The sequence below is a fragment of the Biomphalaria glabrata genome, chromosome 1, assembly GCF_947242115.1.
Source record: "Biomphalaria glabrata chromosome 1, xgBioGlab47.1, whole genome shotgun sequence".
Classification (NCBI taxonomy): domain Eukaryota; kingdom Metazoa; phylum Mollusca; class Gastropoda; family Planorbidae; genus Biomphalaria; species Biomphalaria glabrata.
Window position 1 is genome coordinate 3,095,001 of NC_074711.1, and position 26,585 is coordinate 3,121,585.

At 38.9% G+C, this 26,585-nt stretch overlaps 2 non-coding genes across 2 annotated transcripts; one reads left to right on the forward strand and one right to left on the reverse strand.

Moving 5' to 3' along the window:
- Positions 1–2,808: 2,808 nt before the first annotated feature.
- Positions 2,809–2,880, forward strand: Trnah-gug (transfer RNA histidin (anticodon GUG)). The gene has a single exon. It is a non-coding gene; the product is annotated as a tRNA-His (tRNA).
- Positions 2,881–11,206: 8,326 nt separating this feature from the next.
- On the reverse strand, positions 11,207–11,278 carry Trnah-gug (transfer RNA histidin (anticodon GUG)). The gene has a single exon. It is a non-coding gene; the product is annotated as a tRNA-His (tRNA).
- Positions 11,279–26,585: the final 15,307 nt, after the last annotated feature.

Here is a 26,585-nt window from a genome sequence, read left to right on the forward strand (position 1 = left end):
AAGCTTATATTAAGTGTAGTTGTATCAATTAGTTGAAATCAGTCAGGTAATTAATAAAAACAAATACACAGAAATCGTCACACTTGAATGGACACGTTAAGACAAGGAGGGGGGTTGGGGGAGAAAGAAGGGGTATCTGGGTGAATGGTATCTCGCTTTTTTAAAGCATTTATAAAAAGAAAATTCAAAATTGAACGACCTGGATTTGAACTCAAGGGCTCTAGCTTCCTCGAGACAAAACACTAACCAATGTAACAGAGAAGTGCTTATGAAAATATAAAGTTTTATAGTTATCTATTGTTAGCTTCAAACTTTAAATCGTAGTATAAAGGGGACTAATTCAACTTAGAGCACCACCTCAGTCAAGTGCACATTCTTTTCTTTATTCGAAATTAAACAAAATAATTAATCACCAATAGTTAATAGTTTTATTTAGATTGATTCTTGTTTTGTCAGATAAAAGAAATAAATATGCAAAATTTCAGCTTGATCCGAAATTAGGTGTGAGAGAAATAACGTGTACATATTTTTTACTATACAGGCAGACAGTGTGAGTTGATATAAGCTTTGTAACAAAACAAAAAAAGGGGGATAGAAAGATGGAAAAAGACGGGCAGAATAATGAGCAGCGAAGACGTCGTCTTGATCAATGAGACCAAAATTACACGTCTCTTTACTACCGGCGACAAAAAAAGAGCCGATAGCCTGGAGTGAAGAAATAGAAAAAGAGAGAGAGAAAGAGACAGAGAGAGAGAGAGAAGGGAGGAAAAGTAAAAGGAATCGGGGCGAGAGGAGTGAGTATCAATCGGAAACCAGATTTCCACCAATGACTGTCTTCAAGTGATGACGTCACTAAACAGCGTCCGTGGAAGACCGGAAGTACTAGTACAGCTGATGTGCGGAACTTTCCCGAAAATCTTTTTTGCTTTTCGTCTTCGAAAAAATCGAATTCCGGAAGTGGAAGAGGTGGGGATTGGGGGGTGGGGAGGGTTGGGAAGAGGAAACTTTATAGGGTCGGAGGGAAAGGTAGAGGGTTAAAGTGAAGTGGTCAGTGGTCAGTCTGAAGTGAGACGAAAGACGTGAACAAGATTATGTTGGACACCAGACTGAACTTCCTTGGGATGCCCTCGGTGACCCCTAGGATGAGCTGGGGGAGAGATGTTACAAGTCATAGACAGAGTATTGATTTGTAGTGAGAACTTTCTACTGTCCCATCAAACCCCCCCCCCTCCCAGGTTTATCTTTCTTTTTTTATTTATCTAGACCAGTGATCCCTTATGTACGGTCCGCGGGTTTCAATCTGCCCGTCGAAACTTTGGTCCAGAGTGCAAAATGAAGCCTCAGAGACTCGGTTCTGGAGGATTTAATGTTTTTTGTTTTTTTTTGGAGGTGATGTGACCCTTGAAATGAGTGAACTTTAAATGACCCCAGACAGAAACACGTTGAGCACCACTAATATGGCTGCCTGGTCGTGCGGTTTGCGCGCTGGACTGTCGTTCGGATTTATCGACGGACGAGGGTTCAAACCCTGCCCGCTCCTATCCCCCGTCGTCCTGCGGGAGGTTTGGACTAGGAAGTAAACTATCTTCAACTCTGAAGGAACATCCGAAATATGTAAAACAAACATTTTAATATATAGACTGTTGATGTAGACTCGGTCTTTGGTTTGTAGTTCCGGAGAGCTGTACAACTATACCTCCGGAGAGCTGTATAACTATACCGATATAGGCACATTTAATTATTAATGTTGAACTTAACATAAACTTAAACAAGCTTAAAGTAAAACTGAATACAACTTGTATTAACAAATAAAAAAAAATTTGTTAGTTAACTATTTTTTTAAATTCTTGTTTTTTACAGGTAAAAGCAGTAAGTGCCCACTTTCAACTTGATCCGAGAATGGGCGCAGGAGAAATTACCTTTACAAATTTTTTACCAGACAGAGACAGATTGAGCTTTGTAATACCTAGGACAGAAACTGTTGACGCATTCGAATTTTAAACAAGAGAGAGTTACGGATTAAGTGCTACCAAGAATACATTTTGCTCCAGAGATGAATAATCCTAGCTATGCCCTAATCAGCCACTGAGCCAAGAAAGTAGAGTTTAAGTTTCTGATTAAATTTAGGCGTCCGAATAAAATATAAAAGGATAAAATGTAAGCTAAAATTTAAAAATTATGTTCAAAATTAAGGTCGCTATTCAAGAGTGCCTAATTTTCCGCCTTGTCAAAAAGTACCTAATTTACCGGTGCCTAAATTTCCGGTGCCTAAATATCCATACACCTAATCTACTAGGGCTAGAGCTGAAGTGTGTAATAATATGTTTATATTACGTCATTGTTTGTTGCGCATGTTTTTGTGAAAGGTACTTGAAAGGATGTGACGAAATAAAACGATGTCTATTTATAGTCTACTTCTATCAACACGAAGTTTCTTTGAATTAATTCTACATGTTTTATTGTCTACAATAACTTATAACTTCTTTCTCTGTAAGAACTGAGGGTTGATTAGAATGTAATACTCGTCAAAACTAATAATAGAAAGCAAGCAAAAATACTTAGCAGAATACATAGAAAGAAGAGCATATAAAGAGAACTTTTACAATTATTCAATACTGTCATTAGGTCCACTGTCCACAAGAGTCTAATAAGTCTAATACTAATACACAGTGGGAAAAAATATGGCCCAGATGCACACCACACACACAGGAAAAGAAGACTAAACCTAAAAATAGCCTTCACCTGTGTGCTAAAAATAGCCATGATCATGACCTCAATATTTTCGATGTAATTGGTGTGGGCGCACTGGCCGTGATCGTATAGTGGTTAGTACTTCGCGTTGTGGCCGCGACAACCCAGGTTCGAATCCTGGTCACGGCAGAGCTGTGATTGTCTCGCACTGCCAAGCCCATTACTTTTTTAATTTTTTTTATAACTTTATAAAAAAATTTCTTTGTTTATTCTCTTTTCTCTACTGCCATTTGTTATTTTTCCTTCATTTAAAAACAATAATAATTTTATTTATAAAGCGCCGTTAACAAACAAAATGTAGGCTCAAGGCGCTGTGATACTTTTGAAATGATTTACACGCTATATTTTTTAAAATTTTTTTATTTATAACGTTGTACCAGTAATAACACCACCAGGGACCAAGTTTTTAAGAGAGAAAGTAGTGAATTAAAATGCTACGAAAATAAGGGCATGCGCCGACCGAGGCTCGAACCTGTGACACTGGATTCGACACCAACAAATGATACATACATATATTAAACATAAATTAATAACAGCACCAGGGACCAAGTTTTTAAGAGAGAAAGTAGTGAATTAAAATGCTACGAAAATAAGGGCATGCGCCGACCGAGGCTCGAACCTGTGACACTGGATTCGACACCACCGCCTAGCGATAACGCACCAAGCGAAACTAGCCTCTAGACCATCGAATGTCCAAAAAACATTCTTCTGATCCAGAGTCATTTCGCCCGTATGCAAATTACCACCCCAGTGGTCAAAGGTCACAAGCTCCAGCTAGCCCCTCCCCCACCCTCGCAGCATCCGTTCATCCGTTTCAGCACCTAGCTTCAACTCTATGTTTACATTTTACAGCATTATTGCTCGTACCCACTGAAGCTTCTATATGTAATGTGTTTATGTTGTCCACTTGTCTTTGTGAGAGATAAAACAATTAGATAGAGCCATCGTTTGTCTAATACATGCCTAACGGCTGTCTGTGTCGGCTCTATCGAAGTTGTTAGTGAACGGATGCTGCGAGGGTGGGGGAGGGGCTAGCTGGAGCTTGTGACCTTTGACCACTGGGGTGGTAATTTGCATACGGGCGAAATGACTCTGGATCAGAAGAATGTTTTTTGGACATTCCGATGGTCTAGAGGCTAGTTTCGCTTGGTGCGTTATCGCTAGGCGGTGGTGTCGAATCCAGTGTCACAGGTTCGAGCCTCGGTCGGCGCATGCCCTTATTTTCGTAGCATTTTAATTCACTACTTTCTCTCTTAAAAACTTGGTCCCTGGTGCTGTTATTAATTTATGTTTAATATATGTATGTATCATTTGTTTCAGCACCTAGCTTCAACTCTATGTTTACATTTTACAGCAGTAATAACACCGGGTGTTCTTTATGTTGGTTAAAAGGTATAATTTTATAGAACTGATTCACAAACTACGGACCGCGGGCCATATCTGTTGCGATCGTATCATTCATATATACAAGACATGAATCAATAAAAAAAAAGCCAATAAGCCTTATCTTCTTATATAATACAGACGTTACTTCAAAAAATAAAGTCAATTAATTACTGGCAATTAAATATTTTGTTTGATACCAGTAAGGGAAAAAAAAGTAAAGTTCCCCTTTCAGACATTGGGATCTAAAGGGCAGATGATGTTAAGGTCATCTATTTCTTTGGCCAATGGTTAACGAGCATGTGGTTAACGAGTGGCCAGCACAACGGCCAGCCGCCTTCTATTGGATGGCTTCCTGGTCGTGCGGTTTGGACTGTCGTTTGGATTTATGGATGCCCGCTCCCATCCCCCGTCGTCCTGCGGGAGGTATGAACTAGGAAGTAGACTATCTTTAACTCTGAAGGAACATGTAAAACATTTTACAAACAAAACATTTTTTTACAAACATTTTATTTCCCAAACTAGACTAAGGCACCCATTTGAGTTGGGTGGACTCGTGCGCGTCCCTGAAAATCGCAAAAATGCAAAATCCCAGTCTTTACCGAGCTGCAAACCCAGGACTCACAAAAAAAAAAGCTTACTCTAATTCAAGGAAAGGAATTCAATGAACTTTCACACAAAAGCTGAAAGATCTGGAATTTGCAGACGACATAGAGCAGGGGTTCTCAACCTGTGGGTCGCGACCCCCTTGGGGGTCGATTGACGATTTGCCAGGGGTCACCAAAGACCATCGAAAAAATGAATTGTTTTGTCTATTCTTCTATTGCTGTGTGTGTGTGTCCGGGGTGGGGGGTCGCGGCAGAGTGGCGGGTTGTAAAAAGGGGTCGCCGAGCATAAAAGGTTGAGAACCGCTGACATAGAGCCTTATTGTCACACAGACTATAGGATATGCAAGAAAAAGTCATAAGTGACGTAGGAAAAAGAGTTGGCCTCAATATAAACCACCAAAAAAACAAAAGTACCCAACAAAATGGAGACATAGAACTGGATTCTCAGACTAAGTAGATAGTTTTATATACCTTGGGAGTGTAGTCAGAGTATCAGGTGGAACAGATGAAGACATTTAACGTCGTATAAATCTAGCACGTCAGACATTTACACAACTAAAAACCAACATCTCTACCAAAGAGTAAAATAAGAATCTTATGTCAAGGCAGTCCTACTGTATGGTTCTGAAACATGCAACAATAAACAACAATAAAAAGTACAGACCTTCATCAAGAGATGCCTGAGAAATATATAAATACACTGGTAGGACAAAATAGAAAACACAAAACTAAGGGAGGTGGGTGGACAGAGGAATATAGAGGTGCAGATCTTAGAGAGGAAGTGGAGAGGATTAATCACACCCTTAGAAGAGATACCGTTTGATCGTCTTAAGAGCTGAGCCGAAGGCTCTTCGAGCCCTAAGTTTGAAAAAAAAACCTTTTTGGACGCCAAACAGTAAAAAAAAAAAAAACCTGTGATAACACAGTTCTGTTTGAGAGAGACCCGAGTCAATGCCTATGTAAAGCATTGCTATTTCCGATGCCTTTGGCCCCCGACGCATGCTTGGCTGCACATGGCCGAAGGCCGAGGACAACGGAGCCTCCGCCATTTTCCTTCGTTATACCAAGCTAACCGTGGGAGACTCGCCATTTATGTAACGGTCCCTTGAGGAACAGCGCATGGATGTGTGACAGGTTTGTGGGGACTTTTTTTGCAACCCCGCCAGTGCAAGAGGTGGGACTCTCATCTACCCGTGGACATCCCCACGGGAGTTATGTTTCGCCATTCATTTAGCCTAGCTCCCCCCTCAAGTAGCCGTTTCCACCCGGGTCCCACGGTGAGGCAGAACAGCGTACCCGGAAGAAGAGATACCAACAACAGAGCTAGACAGGCCTCAGAGTGGAACCCCCAGGGAACAAGACATAGAGGAAGACTAAAAAGAACTTGGCGACGCAGTGTACTAGATGAAGCTTATGGGCAAACGGGCAAATGCCCGGTGGGCCGGTACCAAATGGGCCGGTCTGGTCGCGAACAAAGAAAAAAAACTTTTTTTTTTTTTTCAATGCAGACAACTTAAAAAAAAAAAATACAGCAGCGAGACACAGATGCCCGAACACGTTTCCTTTTTTTTTAAAATTTATTTATTACTCTTAATTTTGTTTGAAATTCAACAAGAATTTAAAAAAAAATGTACACTATACACTGTAGCCTACGTATTATCATTTGCAAAACGTTAGACCCTACTTTCTGCTATGCACGAGCGGCATTAACTTCAACACTTCTTTGATGTCTTCGAGCTTGTGTTTGGCCTAATTATTTTGCTGGTCGGCATATAGGCCTACGTTTGATGACACTCCCTTTTGTTTTTGCGCCTTCCCTCCCCCGTCTTTTGATCGTTCCATTGGCAGTTAACGAAAAAGAGGGATGAGAGAGGTTAAGTTAGAAAACATTGATATAACGCAGAAAAACAATTGGGGCGACAATTAGCTCTTTAACGGATAAAACAGATATCAACACAAATGAGAAGGCTGACACACTCGCCAAGAGTGGGAGAACAAATTCACAATTAAATTGCACTCGATCCAGAAGAAATGAAGAAACTAATAGTAAATAAAATAAATGAGAAATGGACACGCTCTCATGCGAATCACAAGAAAGATGATGCCTATTATAAACTCTAATCTTACGACTCAGGATCGGACACAACAGAATGAGACAACATGTCCTTCAAAACTGCTCACTTTACCATGAGGCCCGTACAATACACTGGCCCCAAAACTGTTCACTTTACCATGAGGCCCGTACAATACACTGGCCCCAAAACACGCCAATAGAAAGAAAACTATATGGAGAGCTCCCTGATTTGGAAACCACCGCGCAGTTCATCTCGTATATTGGTCTAGTCATCTGAACGTTCCAACATAAAAATGAGAATGAGGAAAAAGAAGAAGCTCTTCAACACTAGGCCCCTACTTAACCTAATAGGAATCAACTTTAACACACACACAGCCACGAAATTGCAAACCACTCAACTTATTCACAGCTCAATATGAGATTTGTACAGAAAAAGTAAGTTTCCTTTTTGTTTATTTTAATAACATCATTCTAAAAATACTACACTTAAGGCTTACAAAAAAAAATATTATTTAATTTTAAAAAGACAAATCTAGATCTAAATCATTTTTTTACTATTATAATTAATGGCAAACTTATGCTTAGTATGAAGTCATTGATAATGTATAGGCTTATAGCGCTGTCCCATCCGATACTCAATGAAAGGATCCACATATTCACATATAGAAGTTAATTCGGTTCGGCTTCTCTACTCACTTAAAAAGTTTGACAACACTTTCTAATCTATCAATAGAGATGTATGCTTAATTTGAAAACTTACATACTGTATTGGTAGACTTTGTTATAATTGTAGGCTACTCATTAATGCAGCACAGAAAGTGACAGATGTATCACCAAAGATCTATCTAGGATTAACATAATGACTCTCTGTACGACAACTTATCGAACATTCATATTCCTGTAGAGAGTACTGTAGACATCCACCAAGCGACTATGTACACGTTAACATTCATATTCCTGTAGAGAGTACTGTAGACATCCACCAAGCGACTATGTACACGTTAACATTCATATTCCTGTAGAGAGTACTGTAGACATTCACCAAGCGACTATGTAAACGTTAACATTCATATTCCTGTAGAGAGTACTGTAGACATCCACCAAGCGACTATGTACACGTTAACATTCATATTCCTGTAGAGAGTACTGTAGACATCCACCAAGCGACTATGTACACGTTAACATTCATATTCCTGTAGAGAGTACTGTAGACATTCACCAAGCGACTATGTACACGTTAACATTCACCGGTGAAAGTCGACAGTCTCCGATTCCGTTGTACTACAGTTACAGCCTCCCGGACAAAAAAAAGTATTTTGCTTTTACAATAAGAATTTTAAAAACAAACAATAAACTTTTTTGTTTCCTTGGCCAGTCTATGGTAAATGTATATCTGCCCTGGCCTATAGTGCGCACTAAATGAATAACAATAGGGTTGGGCAGAAAAAAAATTGAATGTCAATTTGAACCATTTTTATTTCATGAAGGTTTTCTCGGAGGTTCTCGTGAATCTATTAGAGTCCAAACGTGAATGTAAAGTGTAGAGCGGGAGGGGGCCACACTGACACTCACCACCCGTATACTACAACGACTTGCATCAATTTAGACGTAGCGGTCATAAGACAAAGAGTCCAGCTTCAGACAGGCCATATAGCACTTGCACGCAAAACACGTCCACAACTTAGGGTTCCACGCATGCGTCAATACAACATCCTAAGCCCCTTATTTGAACAGACAGACAGGTAGAAGACAGACAGGAAGAAGACAGACAGGTAGAAGACAGACAGGTAGAAGACAGACAGGTAGAACACAGACAGGAAGAAGACAGACAGGTAGAACACAGACAGGAAGAAGACAGACAGGTAGAAGACAGACAGGAAGAAGACAGACAGGTAGAAGACAGACAGGTAGAAGACAGACAGGAAGAAGACAGACTGGTAGAACACAGACAGGAAGAAGACAGACAGGTAGAACACAGACAGGAAGAAGACAGACAGGTAGAAGACAGACAGGAAGAAGACAGACAGGTAGAAGACAGACAGGTAGAAGACAGACAGGAAGAAGACAGACTGGTAGAAGACAGACAGGAAGAAGACAGACAGGTAGAAGACAGACATGTAGAAGACAAACAGACAGGTAGAAGACAAACAGACAGGTAGAAGACAGACAGGTAGCAGACAGACAGACAGGCAGAAGACAGATAGTTTTAGACACAGACAGACAGACAGGTAGAAGACAGACAGGTAGAAGACAGACAGGTAGAAGATAGACAGGTAGAAGACACAGACAGACAGGTAGAAGACAGACAGACCGAATACAGACAGACAGGTAGAAGACAGATTGTTGAAGACACAGCCAGACAGACAGGTAGAAGACACACAGGCAGTAGAAGACTCATACAGATTGGTAGAGGACAAACAGAACGACAGACAGACAGGTAGAAGAAAGACAGGTAGAAGACAGACAGACAGGTAGAAAACAGACAGACAGGTAGAAGAAAGACAGGTAGAAGACAGACAGACAGGTAGAAGAAAGACAGGTAGAAGACAGACAGACAGGTAGAAAACAGACAGACAGGTACAAGACAGACAGACAGTTGGAAAACAGACAGACAGGTAGAAGACAGACGGACAAGTAGAAGACAGATAGCAGACAGACAGACGGAACACTTGGCTCATAATCACTAGGTCACCACTACTGAACAATTCTAGCACGCACTCCAGGACACGAGAATACGCAACGGACGTGAATAACTTCTCTTTTGAAGGACCGTCTGTGATTCATAAGATTTAGAAGACAGAAGACAAATTATTTAATTTAAAAAAGACAAATCTAGATCTAAATCATATCTTTTTTACTATTATAATTAATGCCAAACTTATGCTTAGTATGAAGTCATTAATGATGGAAATTCTTATAATAATTATAATAATTTATAGGCTTATAGCGCTGTCACATCCGATATTTAATGAAAGGAGATTTATATTTTCAATAAAGGGTCATGATATATTCATATACAATTCGCGTTTTTGAGAATGTACTTGTAAGTGCCTCTCTAACCGTTCTGCGTTCTCTTCTTTTAATGGAATGGGTTGCCTGAGTCAGCCAGGAAAACCAATGACTTAGCATATTTTAAGTCACAGATCAACATGCAATGCGTAGGACGTAATTATCTTATTTTTTGAAGAAACGTCTGCAATCTATAAGTAATACCAAAAAAGTTTCAAACTCATTAAGGCTGCTATTGTTCAAATCATCACTTGCCTCAGACCTCATAGTCTGAAAAGGAAACTTTACCTAATGCCCCAGTCCAGCCAACTTAAGTAAACTACAATCACCGAATTTCCTAACCGTAGCCAAAAGGGGTTTTGTGGTTATCCCCCCCCCCCATCCAATACAAAAACTAAAGCAAAACTATAGTTACCATTTTCTACCAGTCACTGGACTCCATTAATTAAGTGCAGTGAATAGCAGATTTGGTTTATGAATTTTTTGCGGAAGAGTAGCAAGCTAATTGCACTGTAGATAGGCTACCTCAGAATATGCCTTTTTTTAAAGCTTAAAATAACGGAAATAATGCTTGGATCTGGGGCGAAGCCTCGGACCCAGCTGGGGGAGCGCTGACAGCCTAGCTGTTCTTGGTGGTGTGTACTGTCTTTCTACTAATTAAAAGAAGAACCTACTCTAGGCTAAACAGAAACGCCCGAAAGAATGAAAAGTCGGAATGTAATGAAGATTAATTACATACATATACATTGCAGAGGGGGGGTAGAAAAAATCCCCTCCACCGAAAAACGCCCATGATATGACGCCATTCATTTGTGGGCCGGTTTATATGGTAATGCCCGGGCCGATTTTGATACCCAGTCCGCCCCTGCTGGGAAGCCACTAAAAAAACTAGCAAGAGACTGTGGAGAGTGGCATGTTTTTACCGAGGCCCGTATGTTCCACGCAAAGGAACGCTAAGGAAAGATGATGATGATGAAATCCAGGGTCAAAACGTACCGGTTAGAGTTGGGTAAACTCAGGGGCGCATCTGAAAATCCAGAAAATCCAAAATCCCAGTTATGATTTGAACTCAGTACGCCAGGTCTGGAAGCAAAACGCTTTACCACTTAGCCTCCGGGCCCCCTACAAGGGAAAGTAACTCTTCAGTATTATTTAGAGATATGTAAGTTATTTCCCCTTAGATTAGCTTTTTTTTATTTTCAAATATTTATATTTTTATTAATTAGCCTGATTTTAAAACTGGCACCTCTTTAACTTTGAAACCTGAAAGGACCTTGAGCATTATTTAAGAAAATGACAATAAATATTCATTTTTTTTAAAGCTAAAAAAAAAGTTTAAAAAAAAAATAGTGGGCTTGGCAGTGCGAGACAGTCACAGCTCTGCCGTGACCAGGATTCGAACCTGGGTTGTCGCGGCCACAACGCGAAGTACTAACCACTATACGATCACGGCCAGCGCGCCCACATCAACTGTGATGAAAATATTGAGGTCATAAACATGGCTATTTTTAGCACACAGGTGAAGGCTATTTTTAGGTTTTGTCTTCTTTTCCTATTTGTGTGGTGCCATATTTTTTCCAGATGTATTTAACTCGTGTAACCCACAGTAAACCTAAGGCTAATGAATGTTTTACTAAAAATTATTTTTATTCTAAGTCTTTCATATTTATTTTCAAATATATATATATTTTTAGTTTTGTTTGTTTAGCTTTTTTGTAAGTTTTGAATATTATTAAAATTCGTGATCAAACCTCCAGCATTTTGACGAGAGATAGTTCTACTGATCTAGGATCTAGATTAGACTTAGTAGGCCAAACTCGAATTTTTGTTTCATGTGGGGCCACCAAAATTGACACTTCGCCTGGGGCCTCCAATTATCTAAGGCCGGCCCTGGTTCCATGTGTCAATCTAGTCATGCATGTTAATCTGTGACTTCAACTCGGCTGTCGTTGGTTTTCCTGGTTCAGTGGCTGATTTGGGCAACTTTTTATGTACTAAAAACGGATTATTCATTTCATTCATTGGGCAAAATGTATTTTTAGAGGCATTTAATCCGTAACTCTCGCTTGTTAAGAATCTTCAAATGTTTAGTTATTTTTTTATTTTACATTTTCGGATTTTCGTTCAGAATTGTGTTACAACCTAACCCAAAACTCCCACAGGATTTCAGGGGATAGCGGTAGGCAATATACCACTATGGTCCCCGGTTCGAACCCTGCCTTACGGATTACAAATAATCACTCTGTGGTAACCTCGAGGTATTTTTTAAAATTCTTGTGTGTAGCGAATCTAAAATGCCTCTAGATCAGGGGTTCTCAACCTGTGGATCGCGACCCCCTTGGGGGTCGATTGACCATTTGCCAGGGGTCGCTTAAGACCTTCGAAAATATGGATTGTTATTGTCTACTCTTCTATTGCTGTATGTGTGTGCGTTGGGGGGGCGGTCGCAGCAGTGGGGGATTGTAAAAAGGGGTAGCCGAGCTTAAAAGGTTGAGAACCGCTGCTCTAGATGAAGCCGGTATAGAATTCTGTGCATGAATTATACAATGTGCAGAAATCGAGTGAATGCACTGGCCTAGATATTTCATTTTGCCTCCAAATCTCCCATAAATCATCACTAGCAGGCCTCAGTTTGTCCCCCCCCCCCCGCTCCCCCTCTCGTTTCCCTGGCAGAAGACTTGATTCATTCTCTGAATCAGCAGTCCACACCGACTGACAAACACATACACACACACACTAAAACAGACACTCACACACTACAACACCGTTATTTAAAAAAAAAAGAAAAAAGGTTCCTTAACTCTTTCTCTCCTAATGAACGATACCATCGTTGATTTGACCCCATTTAATTAAATTAATTTGTGGTTTTAGGAAGTATAACTTGTGTTATATAAAAAGAGCATGCATTCTCCAATAATTCTATACCAAAAGTAATATTTTCTGACTACAAACAAAAATGTTATTGAAGTTTAATCATAACAGGGTAGAATGTTCAAATGTGGAAAATGAACAATTCTGTCAGAACGTGGAAAAATAATTACGTAGATTAAGAGTTAAAAGAAGATTATTCAATCCTACTCATATTTACTTGTTAATGCAGTCGAGTACGTTAGTTAAACATGTGAAATCGACATTTAAATTTGTTTTATAGGCTGATTCTAGCAACTTGCCATCATTGATTATTTGTCCACTTGATGGAGATGCTTACCATGATGTAGCGTGCCGAATAGGAAAGGCAGGGAGCATTTTCCATAGGCTGCAGCCTATTAGGACTAGCCAAGCCATTGGACTCGAGACAAAAATACACCTTCTCAACACAATCGTCATTCCAACTGCTACATATGCATGTGAGACATGGAAGTCATCTGTCAAAATTGAGAAAAGACTAAATGTGGCTCAACAGAGATGGCTGAGACGGATTTTGGGAGTCTGTTACACAGATCGGGTCTCAAACAAGGAAATCCTATGCCGAACTGGGAGTCGAACACTTAGTGAGGTTGTGACTGAGCGTCGCATGAGGTTTGCGGGACATGTTCTTCGTCAAAATGAATTACGCACACCAAGAGTTGCGATAACATGGAAGCCAAAACGAGGAAAGCGCAAACAGGGACGTCCTCGTATTACTTGGCGACACACCTTCATGGAGGACCTCAGAACAGTGGACACCAGGTGGGAGGAGGCTTCAGACGTTGCCAGTGACAGATCTTTATGGAGACAGCTTGCCTCCCAATGCGCCGAACGGCGCGCGAGGACCTAAGTCTAAGAATAAGTCTAGCAACAAGTAGTGTATAAATATAAATGTATATAACACGCAATCTTTGGACCAGGCCTGGCATTAGGTATAAGCAAACTAGGCAGGCCCCCCTCGGCCTCCGTTTGGTGGGGGCCTCAAATAAGAATAAAAATTTTTTTTAGAGAAAACAAAATTGCTAAGATTGGATGAAATCTCAAACACAGCAGAACTCTATGGCTCGTCTGCTAGCCTAGCTGTACGTCTCTACTATGACTCAAGATACCTTACAGAAAGCTACGGGAATCGCGCAATATGAATTTATTTGATTTGTCGATTTAGATCTAGATACAGGAAAGTTTTATAACTCATGTTGCGTATTTTATTTTTCTGTCTCTTCATTTTTCCGTGTCATTGGGGGCCACCTAATTCACTTCGCCTAGGGCAGTGATTCCCAAAGTGGTCTATATAGACCCCCAGGGGGTCTACGAAGACCTTCAGGGGGTCCATGAGAGTGAAAAAGTAAATTGGGGGTCTATGAGATGTCAATGGGGGTCTACGGTGGTGGATTTCCTTTAAGCAAGTTATAGCTTTAATGTTCACACTCCGTTAATGTAACTATTTCAAGCACATATAAATAATTTGTAATTTAGTTATAAATATTTGTCCTGCTATTGAAATGTAAAATTGTTGTATTAAATTTCAATACTTATCTCAATAGTTACTTTTGTCTACATGTAACTAATGTTTAACAAAAAGAAATCAAGATTTTACATCATAGATTATTTATTTCCTCGGTTAAATAAGCGGATGTCTAAGTGCCTTTTTATGACCATATGAAACCAATTACACTGGAGGATTTTTTGAGACGATGCTACCCTCGTAAAAAAATAAAGGTGATAAAAAATTTCAAAAACTCAAAAATAAAGTTCAGAATAAACCCACACAATCTTTCTTCAACATCATATAGAAAAGATGGTGATTTGTGAGTGTCTTATAAGATCTCGTTACCTATAGCCAACTATGGAAAACACTATAGATATAACATTGATTTTACCAGCCATTGAAGTAGTTTTAAAAACTGTTTTAAATAAACGTAAATCTGTTATAATGCAACAAATTTCTTTAAGAAACACTATAGTTCAAGGGCACATCGGTGGGATGAGCATTAAAGCTGCAAACTGCCTAATGGTCTTCTGCTCCATATTTATCCCCAGGGCTGACCCACGAAACCTTTCCCATGTTTGGGTATAGCTGCAAAGCAGCAGATTATTGAAATCTGTTTTCCTTTGGCTTGGTGGGCTGCAAGCCAAGGCTAATGAGTCCCTCCTGCCAAAGCTTACTGATTTAGGCACCAGTAACTCGTCTTTGACCCTTTTCATGTTAGTGAAAACAGCTCCGCGGGCCCAATATTTGAGCCAGATGTGAAAAATCAAGAAACACACTAGAAACTGCTCTTTTCGAAAACTTTTAAAATGATATTTAAGGCAAATTGATTAATTAATTAATATTTAATGTTTGAAGGACTACTTCATAGAACAAAATATTTCTATATGAAACATAATAACCGTAATAACGAATGATGAACATTTCTAGTGTGTTTGGTGATCCAGCAATACATATTTATTTATTTTTTGGTTTATATTTTATCAGTCAAAAAAGAAAGATCTCTGTAACTTTTGTTGTAGCTTTAAATTACTTTTTGACTCTTCGACTCAATACAGTTATAAATTAGTTTTAAAAATGAGTTTATGAATCTGCAAAAATTGCAATACAAGTTAAGCAGGGGGTCTACCGAAAACCAGAAAACATGGCAAGGGGTCTACGAGACAAAAAAGTTTGGGAACCACTGGCCTAGGGCCTCCAATTATCTAAGGCAGGCCCTGTTTGGACACACTTATGCAGTGGCGTCGCTTGGGTGGGGGGAGGGGGGGAATTTTGAAAATCTCTCCGGGTCCCACATAATTTGGGCCCCCAAATGAGTGTTTTTTACATTAAATATTAAATATTACGCAGAATGCAGGGGCCCCCAAAGAGGTAAAGCCCCCCCCCCAGACCCCCTAACGATGGAAGGTTCCTATCTATGCCCTGCACTAATGTCATATTACTTAAGTACTTAATATATCAGACACATGGTAATTAGATATTAACTTCCGGAGTGCAACTCTGTACGTAAAGATTAAGTTTAGTAGTCAATATATTAGACACAAAACAGGTGAAGACTAGCTTTAATTGCTAGTATATTAGACACATAGCAAGTAAAGATTAACTTTTTTAAAAATTACTTTTTTTAATATACAGCTGTCCAACCTTTCTAACTGCCATTATTTGCTCTGAATTCACTAATGAACGATAGATTTACAATTAGCTCGCCCCTATTCCCCACCTCCACGAAAAAAGTGAATGCACAAATCTACTCGAGTATATAAAATTATAATGATAGGACCATAGGTCCAGATAGAACGTAGGACGTAATCGTCTTCTTTTTTTAAGTAACGTCTGTATCATATGAGATAAGAAGATAAGATAAGACGGTGCGCAAAACGCTCCTGAACGCCTTTACATTTATTAACTCTTTCTCTCCTAACTGACGATACCAGCGTTGAGATTCCTCCAGAATGTGGCAAATAATTACGGAGAGAAAGAGTTAAACTCTTTGATGATTAGAGCCTACATGCGGTAATACCCGCTGACGTTGACAGTTCAAGATAAAGATTTTCAAGATCAAATTTAGTTATTAGTAGATAATATTTTTTAAAAATTATAAAGGTCAAACTAAAGTTTTCCCAGTGTGCCTAACAAGCTAGAAACTATTCTCCCGATTGTTCTGATTCATTGTCGAATTTTTATGCAAATTTTTCAAAGCATAAAAAGAAATCAATTTAAAATTGGCTTATGAACTAGAAATATTTATCTCGAAGTGTTCCTGTATCATTTAGACACATGTGACCCTTATGCACTAGTACGTGACAAAAAACAACAAAATATGATGTGAATTACAAAATGAAGATTGTTCAATCAACAGAACAAATTAACATAAACACACCCTCATCCCCCTTCTTAGGTCTGCTAATATTAATCGCATAATTATCTCCCATTTTTATTCACGAAAATCAACACAGAATATTCTCCAAATTATACCCATTCTATTCCCTTAAAATGTTTGTTTATCAAAAAAATGTGATAGTAAAATCATTGCGTCATATTATTCCAAAAACAAGCGAAAAATATTTAGAGCGACCCGCACTGACCTAAATTCCTCTTCATACGAAATCTATTTCTTACTTTCCTTCTTTTTCATCTTAACCTCTTTTTTTAACCTTTTCACTCTGTTTTTCTCTTCCTCTCTCTGTATCTCTCTTTCTCTCCCTCTCTCTGTATCTCTCTTTCTCTCCCTCTCTCTTTTTTCTCTCTCTCTTTCTCTCCCTCTCTCTTTTTTCTCTCTCTCTTTCTCTCTCTCTTTGTCTCTCTCTTTGTCTCTCTCTCTGTCTCTCTATTTCTCTCTTTTTTTCACTCTTTGTCTCTCTCTCTCTCGTTTACGATATTTCTTTTTTAGTGTGTTTTATTTCCTTTGTTGTATAAATATAAACACTCTCTTTCTCTCTCACTTTCTCTCGCCTTCATTCCATTATGTTTATGGTTTACAGGCTAAGTATAGTTAGTCTACACAATTTAACGTCTGCCAACTGTCGTCTGCTCAAACTAAACGACCGCCATTTTGCCCATAACAATAAGCAGGCTGCTTCTTCCTGTTTGTTATTTTCTTCTTCAGCAATTTTTCGATTTTTTTATAAATTGTAATATATTGGATTTTAAAATTTAGATCAATAAGTTTTCTTCGCGTTTATGTGATCAAGTATTCCGCCAACAAAAAGGACGCTTAAAATATATATATATAATGGGCGTCTGTAAAAGATGGTCGTTGCCAAGGACGCGTACCAGCAAATCAAGGGAAGTTAAGCTGGTTGTTGTAGAAATGAAAAAAAGAGTTTTGTTTCTTTGATACTCGTTCACCTAAGTTAGTGATAAATACTTGGTCACAACTTCACTCAAATATTTCCACGTACTTAGTTGCCAGGCAACGGCGCAATAGCGTATAGAAAGAACGGAACTCTTCTTTAATTGAAAACTAAAACAAGAATAAACAGATAAAAATTAAAAAAAAAATACTTTCTTAAAAAGGCAATACTTCCTTTATACCACTGAGCGATCATTTTTCACTTAATTATCAATGAATGGTAAATTTTAAAAAAAGGTACATTTTTACCCCCCCCCTTTTTTTTTCCTCCAAAAAAAAAAAAAACTTTTGAAGGGAATGTAAAGATCCGCTACACTTTATAATATTCCAACGAGCAGACGATTGTGGTTAGGCACTACTCCCAGAGTGCACTATGTCTCAGAACTTGTAACGGAGGAAGAGACGGAAGCAGAAACAAGGGCTGAGAGAAACAAAGAGATGACACAGAGGCTGAGAGAAACAAAGAGATGACACAAAGGCCGAGAGAAACAAAGAGATGACACAGAGGCTGAGAGAAACAAAGAGATGGCACAGAGGCTGAGAGAAACAAAGAGATGACACAGAGGCTGAGAGAAACAAAGAGATGACACAAAGGCCAAGAGAAAAAAAGAGATGACACAGAGGCCGAGAGAAACAAAGAGATGACACAGAGGCTGAGAGAAACAAAGAGATGACCCAGAGGCTGAGAGAAACAAAGAGATGACACAGAGGCTGAGAGAAACAAAGAGATGACACAGAGGCTGAGAGAAACAAAGAGATGACCCAGAGGCTGAGAGAAACAAAGAGATGACACAAAGGCCAAGAGAAACAAAGAGATGACACAAAGGCCAAGAGAAACAAAGAGATGACCCAGAGGCTGAGAGAAACAAAGAGATGACACAAAGGCCAAGAAAAACAAAGAGATGACACAAAGGCCAAGAGAAACAAACAGATGACACAGAGGCTGAGAGAAACAAAGAGATGACACAAAGGCCAAGAGAAACAAAGAGATGACACAGAGGCCGAGAGAAACAAAGAGATGACCCAGAGGCTGAGAGAAACAAAGAGATGACCCAGAGGCTGAGAGAAACAAAGAGATGACCCAGAGGCTGAGAGAAACAAAGAGATGACACAGAGGCTGAGAGAAACAAAGAGATGACACAGAGGCTGAGAGAAACAAAGAGATGGCACAGAGGCTGAGAGAAACAAAGAGATGACACAGAGGCTGAGAGAAACAAAGAGATGACACATAGGCTGAGAGAAACAAAGAGATGACACAGAGGCTGAGAGAAACAAAGAGATGACACAGAGGCTGAGAGAAACAAAGAGATGACACAGAGGCTGAGAGAAACAAAGAGATGACACAGAGGCTGAGAGAAACAAAGAGATGACACAGAGGCTGAGAGAAACAAAGAGATGGCACAGAGGCTGAGAGAAACAAAGAGATGATACAGAGGCTGAGAGAAACAAAGAGATGACACAGAGAGTGAGAGAAACAAAGAGATGACACAGAGACTGAGAGAAACAAAGACATCTGACTCCATTGTTTATAGCATTATGCTAAATAAATATATCTTGTCACTTGTACTATTATGTTTTCAGTTCTATGTACCCTTCATTATGTTGCCATTTCTATGTACCCTGCATTATGTTGCCAGTTCTATGTTCCCAGCATTATTTTTCCAGTTCTATGTTCCCTGCATTACGTTGCCAGTTTGATGATCCCTGTAGTATGTTCCCAATCCTACGTGTGTAATTAGATAATGCAAGGCAAAACATTCGCTCGCTGTCCCCAGGAGACCATTATCTCCCATTATCGACTCAGAATAAACCCAACACTAGTTCAATTAAACCCCCCCCCCCCCAAAAAAAAACAGTTTTATCACAGATAAAGTGTGGGAACTATTTTCCCTTCATTGCTTTACATCCTGTATTTTGTTGGTAGATACTTCTGTTTCAAACTAGATTTCCTGTATCTACAACTTGATTTTTGCTGCTGATTTTAGAACAGGCGCCCTGAAAAGTCTTCTTATCTTATCTTATAAAATACAGACGTTATTTAAAAAAAAAGAAAATGATTACGTCCTACACGTCATGCATCGAGTCATGCATGTTAACCAATGACTTAAATTCTGCCAAGTCATTTGTTTTCCCGGCTAGCTCAGGCAACCCATTCCATGCTCTAATAGCACTATGGAAGAATGAGCATTTGTAAAAATTCGTCCTAGCATATATGACGAGGAATGTGCCTTTATCTTTGTGTCTTTCAGAGTATTTTATTAACTTTTGTTCTTGTATTTGAAGATTATGGTTTAATGTTTTATGTTTAATTGCTACTTTACTTTTAAGTCTTCTGTCCTGAAGGCTTTCTAAATTTAATAACAAAGCTCATCTAAAGTTTAAAGTATCGACTTCATCCGAGAATGCGTGGGGGGGGGGGGATAGCTTTAACAATTATTTAAGGGGACTAAACCCAACAAATTTAACCATATCTGTGAATACTGTTTGTTTCCCTTGTTGCTATGAAACAACATAATGAATTACCAGTAATCGATTGTCTAATTGGTTACTTTTATTATTGATTCATGTCTTGTCTATGGCAATGAACAATTCAGAGAAGTTTCAAATTGATCCGAGAATGGGTGTGGGAGAAATAACGTGCACACACGCAAGAGGGGTAGAAAGAATAAGAAAGGAAGAATATAACAAACATAATGAATGCGTGGCATGGGGTCAGTGGTCAAAAGACTGCCTATACGTGTGATAGATAAAGACACAAGCTGTAGTCGTCATGCAGCTATCAATGAGATATTTGGGAGAGACTCCGCAATTGATGTAAGCACTTGTTTCCATCTAGGGGAAATAGACGAACATGCTCAATCTCTCTTTCAACTCTTTTTCTCTCTTCCTCTTTCATCTCTCTTTGTCTCTCAGCCTCTTTCTTTCCTCTCTTTTCCTCATTCACCTTCTCTCTCTATAGTCCTCGTTCTCTTTCTCCCTCTCTTTCTACTTTCGTTTTTTTCTTCTTTCCCCACTGTATTATTTTTCTATCCCTCCTTCTCTGTTCTTCCATCTCTCTCTCTCTCTCTCTCTCTTTCTTTCTCTCTCTCTCGGACAGAATCCCTCTGGTTAGAGCTCCTGTGTTGCCAACTTGACTCGCTGTCCTGAAATCAGGCTATCACGTCGGTTCTTGGACTTTCAAAAATTCTCCAAGACGACGCCACAGTTCGTAGCCTCGGGCGCCGCTCCTTTTTTTTTCTTCTTCACATTTTTCTTTCTGTCCCCAAAAATAGTTGTAACCCATCCCTTTTGGTGAGTGGACTGGTCAGTGGGGTGGGTGAGTTGGTGGCCATTTAGTGGAGTGACTTCCAATTAGACAAAGCTGTAGTGCATGAAGTAAACATTTTGGAGACGGACATCTGTTCAACTCTAGGACACTTGTGCACTTAAATATATTTCCAGATTCTTCACCACCTTACATTCACATTCACCTTTACCTTCACATTCACCTTTACCTTCACATTCACCTTCACCTTCACATTCACCTTTACTTCACATTCACATTCACCTTCACATTCACCTTCACATTCACCTTTTCCTTCACATTCACCTTCGTCTTCATCTTCACATTTATCTTCATCTTCACATTCACCTTTACCTTCACATTCACCTTCACCTTCACATTCACCTTCACATTCACCTTTACCTTCACATTCACATTCACCTTCACATTCACCTTCACATTCACCTTCACATTCACCTTCACATTCACCTTCACATTCACCTTCACATTCACCTTCACCTTTACCTTCACATTCACTTTCTCATTCTCATTCACCTTCACCTAGTCTGCTGAACAGTTGGTGCAGTACACAGGATCCGTTGACCGTCTTTCTCCATTCCTCCCAGTCTTTTGCCTCTTTCAATGGCAGGCCCTTCCATTTTTTTTATGTTATCTTTCCATAGCTTTCTCTGTCTGCCTCTTTTTCTGTTATCTGGTACTGTTCCCCGAAGGAGGATTTTAGCTCTCACCCTGCAATGACCACATCATAAATGAGGAAATCTGAGACAGGATCACAATGTCCCCCTACGATGTCCTTCTGAAAACACTTTCATAAAAGCGCAACCTAAGACTGTGCGGCCATACAACCAAATCTCCAGGGCTCACAAAGACCTTCCTACAGGGAATAGTACCCGGGAAAAAAGAAGGGGAGGAAGACAGAGAAAGTGATGGGACGACAAGAAAAAGAAAATGGACGAGGCGACAATGAAAGCAAACTGATCGCTCAACGCAGAGAGGAATAGAGAGAGAGACAGATCCTATGTGGTGTCTCAATGTTCAAACTCAGAACGAACGAACAGGTGAAGGCAGATTTAGAGAAATGATTTTTTTAGAGAACTAAGATTTATGTATTAATATTGGAATCTAGCCACAATGCAGTGCAGACTTAAGAGTCATAATTACCTGTGATCAACTTACTCTTAGCAAATCTATCGTGAACAATGCACGATTTTCAAAAAAGCAACTATGAATTTAATGTAACCCATCGTAACTGAGATTAAAAATTTCACAAACAACTACCCATGAAATCTTACTTTAAAAATGTGTGCATATACGTGCATATATAACATGCTTTGTCATTTTAAAAAATTAAAACATTGTGTTTAAAATTTGATTCATACACACTATTTAAAAAAAAAACTATTAGTTATGAAAATGTGTTTGAAAATTATTTTTGGTAAATCTCAAAATTTTGTGTATATAAATGTTTTTTTTTTAAATGCATGATTATTATTTCCCTTTCCACCCCCACCCTCCCCCCCCACCCATGAAAAAAAAAAAAAAAAGGTCAGTGCTTGAGAGTTTCATGGTTGGATCGAAAGTGGCAAGCATATCAACCAGGGTAAAAAATGTACCAATGTTCGGCGCATTTCTCTGTTCTCCCACCAAACGTTCTGCCCTTTTCCACGATTTTTTCGAAACCAAAAATGTCCCGCTAAGAGCTTTTATGGTAATTGGTGTACTATAGATGCGGAGAAAGCCTTCCAAACTATGGAAAAAAAAAGTTCTCGTTTATGAATACTGGTTTCCGAAGCTAAAGGTGATTAGAGAATGTTCTATACCGGGCCCCCCCTCATTCGCGGGCCTGGGATGGTTGCTCACTTTCCCACCCCTGTGGCCGCCTCTGCTTGTAAAGCTTGATTCGTGCAAGGAGTCTTTCCAGCAAATTTTGTACAATCAAGTTCTATTATCACTCACGCTAATGATTTTACAAGGAAATCTGAACTATAACTTCGAAATAAGACGGTGCGCTAAATATTCAATCACGTCTTTATAAAAAGCTTTTATCAACTCTGTCTGTGTGTCTGTCTGTCTGGTTAAAAGTTTTTTTTTGTATGACACCCAATCTCGGATCAAGCTGAAATTTTGCTCAATTATTTCTTTCACCTGACAACACAAGAATCAATTTCAAAAAAATTACCAATTAGCTAACTATTGGTAATAAATTACTTTGTTTTGAATCTCTAACAAGGGAAAGAAATAGTACTTGACTGAAGTGGTGGTATAACCTGAAGTAGTCCCCTTTATATAAGGCTGCCGTCTGAGGCTTAGTGAACACAAATATGAAATAGAAACAATAGATAACTATACAATCTTCCATGTTCATAGATTCTTCGCTAGCAGAGTGGTTACCGCGTTGGCTTGAGCCTTGAGCTCGAATTCAGGTCGAGCCCCCTTTTTTTTTTATTTTTATAAATGCTTTTTATTGTTAGTCTAATTACATGACTGATCCAAACTAATTGATACAACTAGGTTGTATATAAGATTTGTTTCTTTAAAAAAAAAGTATTAATTTTTAATGTTTTTCTTGTTTCTCTACTGATTACAAAGACACATTAGAGTCGAGTGCGGGAATTCCCGCTGGCAATTGTTAAAATAAAAGAAGTAAGCCAAATTTAATCTTAAAATGATTATAATTTTTTTTCAAATTACAACGATCAAACCACATTTTTCACTGTGTGACCACTCAGGTAGTTTTTTTTTTCGCCCTAAGATATACAGCATAAGCAGTCAAACTTCTCGAAAAATCGTTAGAGTAATTTTCAAAATACCCGTCCACCCAGGTTCTACCCATGAAGAGAAAGCAAACTTATAGTTGGCATTGTTAAAAAAAACAAAAGAATTGTCCACTTACTAAAGATCAAAAGTAAAACCTGTTTTAGAACGTTACAAAATATAATAAAAACAGATTGTTAGTAGCGATTTTAGGTTTTGAGATTTGCACGTGTCAGAAGGACGGACGGACGGACAGAAGGACAGACAGACAACACAAAGCTAATGGGGCTTTGCTCTTGGTAAAAAAAAAAAAGCTGCACTGAAAGTGAATACTTCTATAAAAAAAAATGAATGCTGCCAACTGTGCCTTTTTGTTCAGAAAGAAAAATCGATCATAACAAGGGCCTGTACTCACGCATATTGAGATTCTATTTATTGACGTTATCATTGACCAGCGATGTGCCCTGCAGGGAAAAACAACCCCAAAATCTCACACACCACCTCCCCCCTCCCTTCTTTTTTTTTCTTGGCACAGATCTTGGTCTATATTCGATTAGAACATTCCTTTTAGTGTGCAGATAAAGTAACTTAGACTGGCTAGACTGATCGTGCGGTTTGCGCGCTGGACTGTCGTTCAGATTTATCGATGGTCCTGGGTTCAAACCCTGCCCGCTCCCATCCCCCCGTCGTCCTGCGGGAGGTTTGGACTAGGAAGTAATTATCTTCAACTCTGAAGGAACATCCGAAACATGTAAAACATTTTACAACATTTTACAGACTATAGATCATTTCAAATATTACAAAATCTAGCACATATGTATTCACATCTATTAGCAATACTTTACACTTCATATAGAAGGGTATTGATATTTTAAAACATGTTTAGATTAGTAATGACTAATGTACACAATAGGTCTAGTAGCTAATCATTATATAAAACAGCATACGGTGAAAGGTTTTCAGATATTTGGTTATATCAGGATATACTAACTGTTATGTCACAATGGAATTGGGTGGTGAATACATGTTAGGTGGTGAATAGGCCTACATCCTTTTATTTTCATAAGTTGAATCTGATGACCTGGTATGCCGTGGGATCTTTGTTTAAGCTGTGATATAATGAAATTCCTCCTTTTAAATGGAAAATAATTTAATCTTCAAGTTGAAAGTTAATTTTGGTATCTTTAGGACGCATCCGAGTTCGTTGTGCTGGCCACATGACACCCTCGTTAACAGTAGGTCACAGAAACAGATGACCTTTAAGTTATTTGCTCTATGAACCGTAAGTTCTAAGTGGGGGGGGGGGGGAGAAAACATACAACGTACTTCACGTATACGCACAGGGAAATGTAAATTCAATGATACATTCTTTGTAGTAGACTGAACATGAAGCTTGACAATTATCAACTGAACAGACGTTTTTTTTTTTACTAGACCCTCGTACCGTCTCTTCTATAAACATGTTTTCAGACCGAAAGTTTAAGATTGTATCTCTGCCGGAAACGAATAATTTCCCTTTCATGATATTCTCGACTTTTCAGATAGACAACTATTAATACTGTATCGTGGTAATCCAAAAACATTCAAAATAGTAATCAGTGATGCCCAACCTAATTCGACCCGCGGGCAATTTTAATTTCCAACACTCGTGTCGCAGGCCACATGACCGAAAAGTTACACAAACGAAATGAAATTGTTCTGAAACTATTTTGGTAGAAACCTGTGGATTTAATACTTAATTAATAGGTTATTTGACAATTATATTTTTTTACGCGTCAGAAAACAGCTTCATTTCTTTACTTAAAATGTGAGCAAAAGTGTAGGTATCTTTACCACAGACTTTTTTTTTTGTGGTTTCTTTTTGGTAAATATTCCCATGGATCCTCAAATCTCTATGTGTAGTTAAACAATCTTTTATTCCCGACTCAAACCAAGAATGCCACCATATTTATTTTATAACGCCGTTTTTAAGCTATTGTTTTATGAAACAGCCACACTTTCTTTATAAAATAAATATGTTGGCTTATTATCACGTCCAACATAAAAGTAAAGATATGTTCATTTTTCCTGGTAGATTCTACATTCAGAGTCCCATTTCATGAAAGCACAAATGTTAAAGATCATGGTACCAATCCATCAGAGAAAAAGTGAGAGCCCAAACGTAGGTAAAGATACATTTTTTCAACCTTTTTTTTTTTGTTTGCAATGGTCGATTTCTACACTTTGTGCCGACGTTTCTGCGGGCCCGATGGAACCACTGCGCGGGCCGGATCTGGCCCGCGGGCCGTATTTAGGGCATCACTAGTGTAGTTGACTGATTCAAATAAAGAGAATTAGGATCGGTACATAGAATGTCCCTTCATTCATTTATTCAAAATCTGGTTTGTGATCGAAACAATTCAACTGGAGTAAATTTATTTTTTTAAGGAAGGTGGAAAGAGTCCATCCGATTGGTGTGGCGGGAATATAAGGTCAAGGACTCTTGGAGTACGTACAAATAAAGGAAAAACTACGAAACAGTTGACCTTCAACTTTATGGACGTACTGAGCAGTGGCGTAGCTAGGGTGGGGGATGGGGAATCAAAATTTGAAAATCTCCCCGGTCCCCAACTTGAGGGTCCCCCAAATGAGTGTCTGAATTTTTTTTTTACATTGAATATTCAGCCAATGTTATCTTGCTATTCATGTTGTTATGTAAATTAGTGATGTTGCTGCATGTATTTCACACATATATATTATATATTTATTAAGTACATTATCTCATGTTTTGATGTAGAGTGTTAAAATGCAGGGCCCCTAAAGAGGCCAAGCCCCCCCCCCTCCCGGGCCCCCACATCCCTTTCTACGTCAATGATACTGAGACCACTCTACCTTACATGTTCTTGGGGCCTGTGGGTATTTCTAGCCAAAGTGGAAATTTAACAATTTAAAAATATCAGTCAAAATTTAAAGTGAAAATAGGTCCAACTTGCACG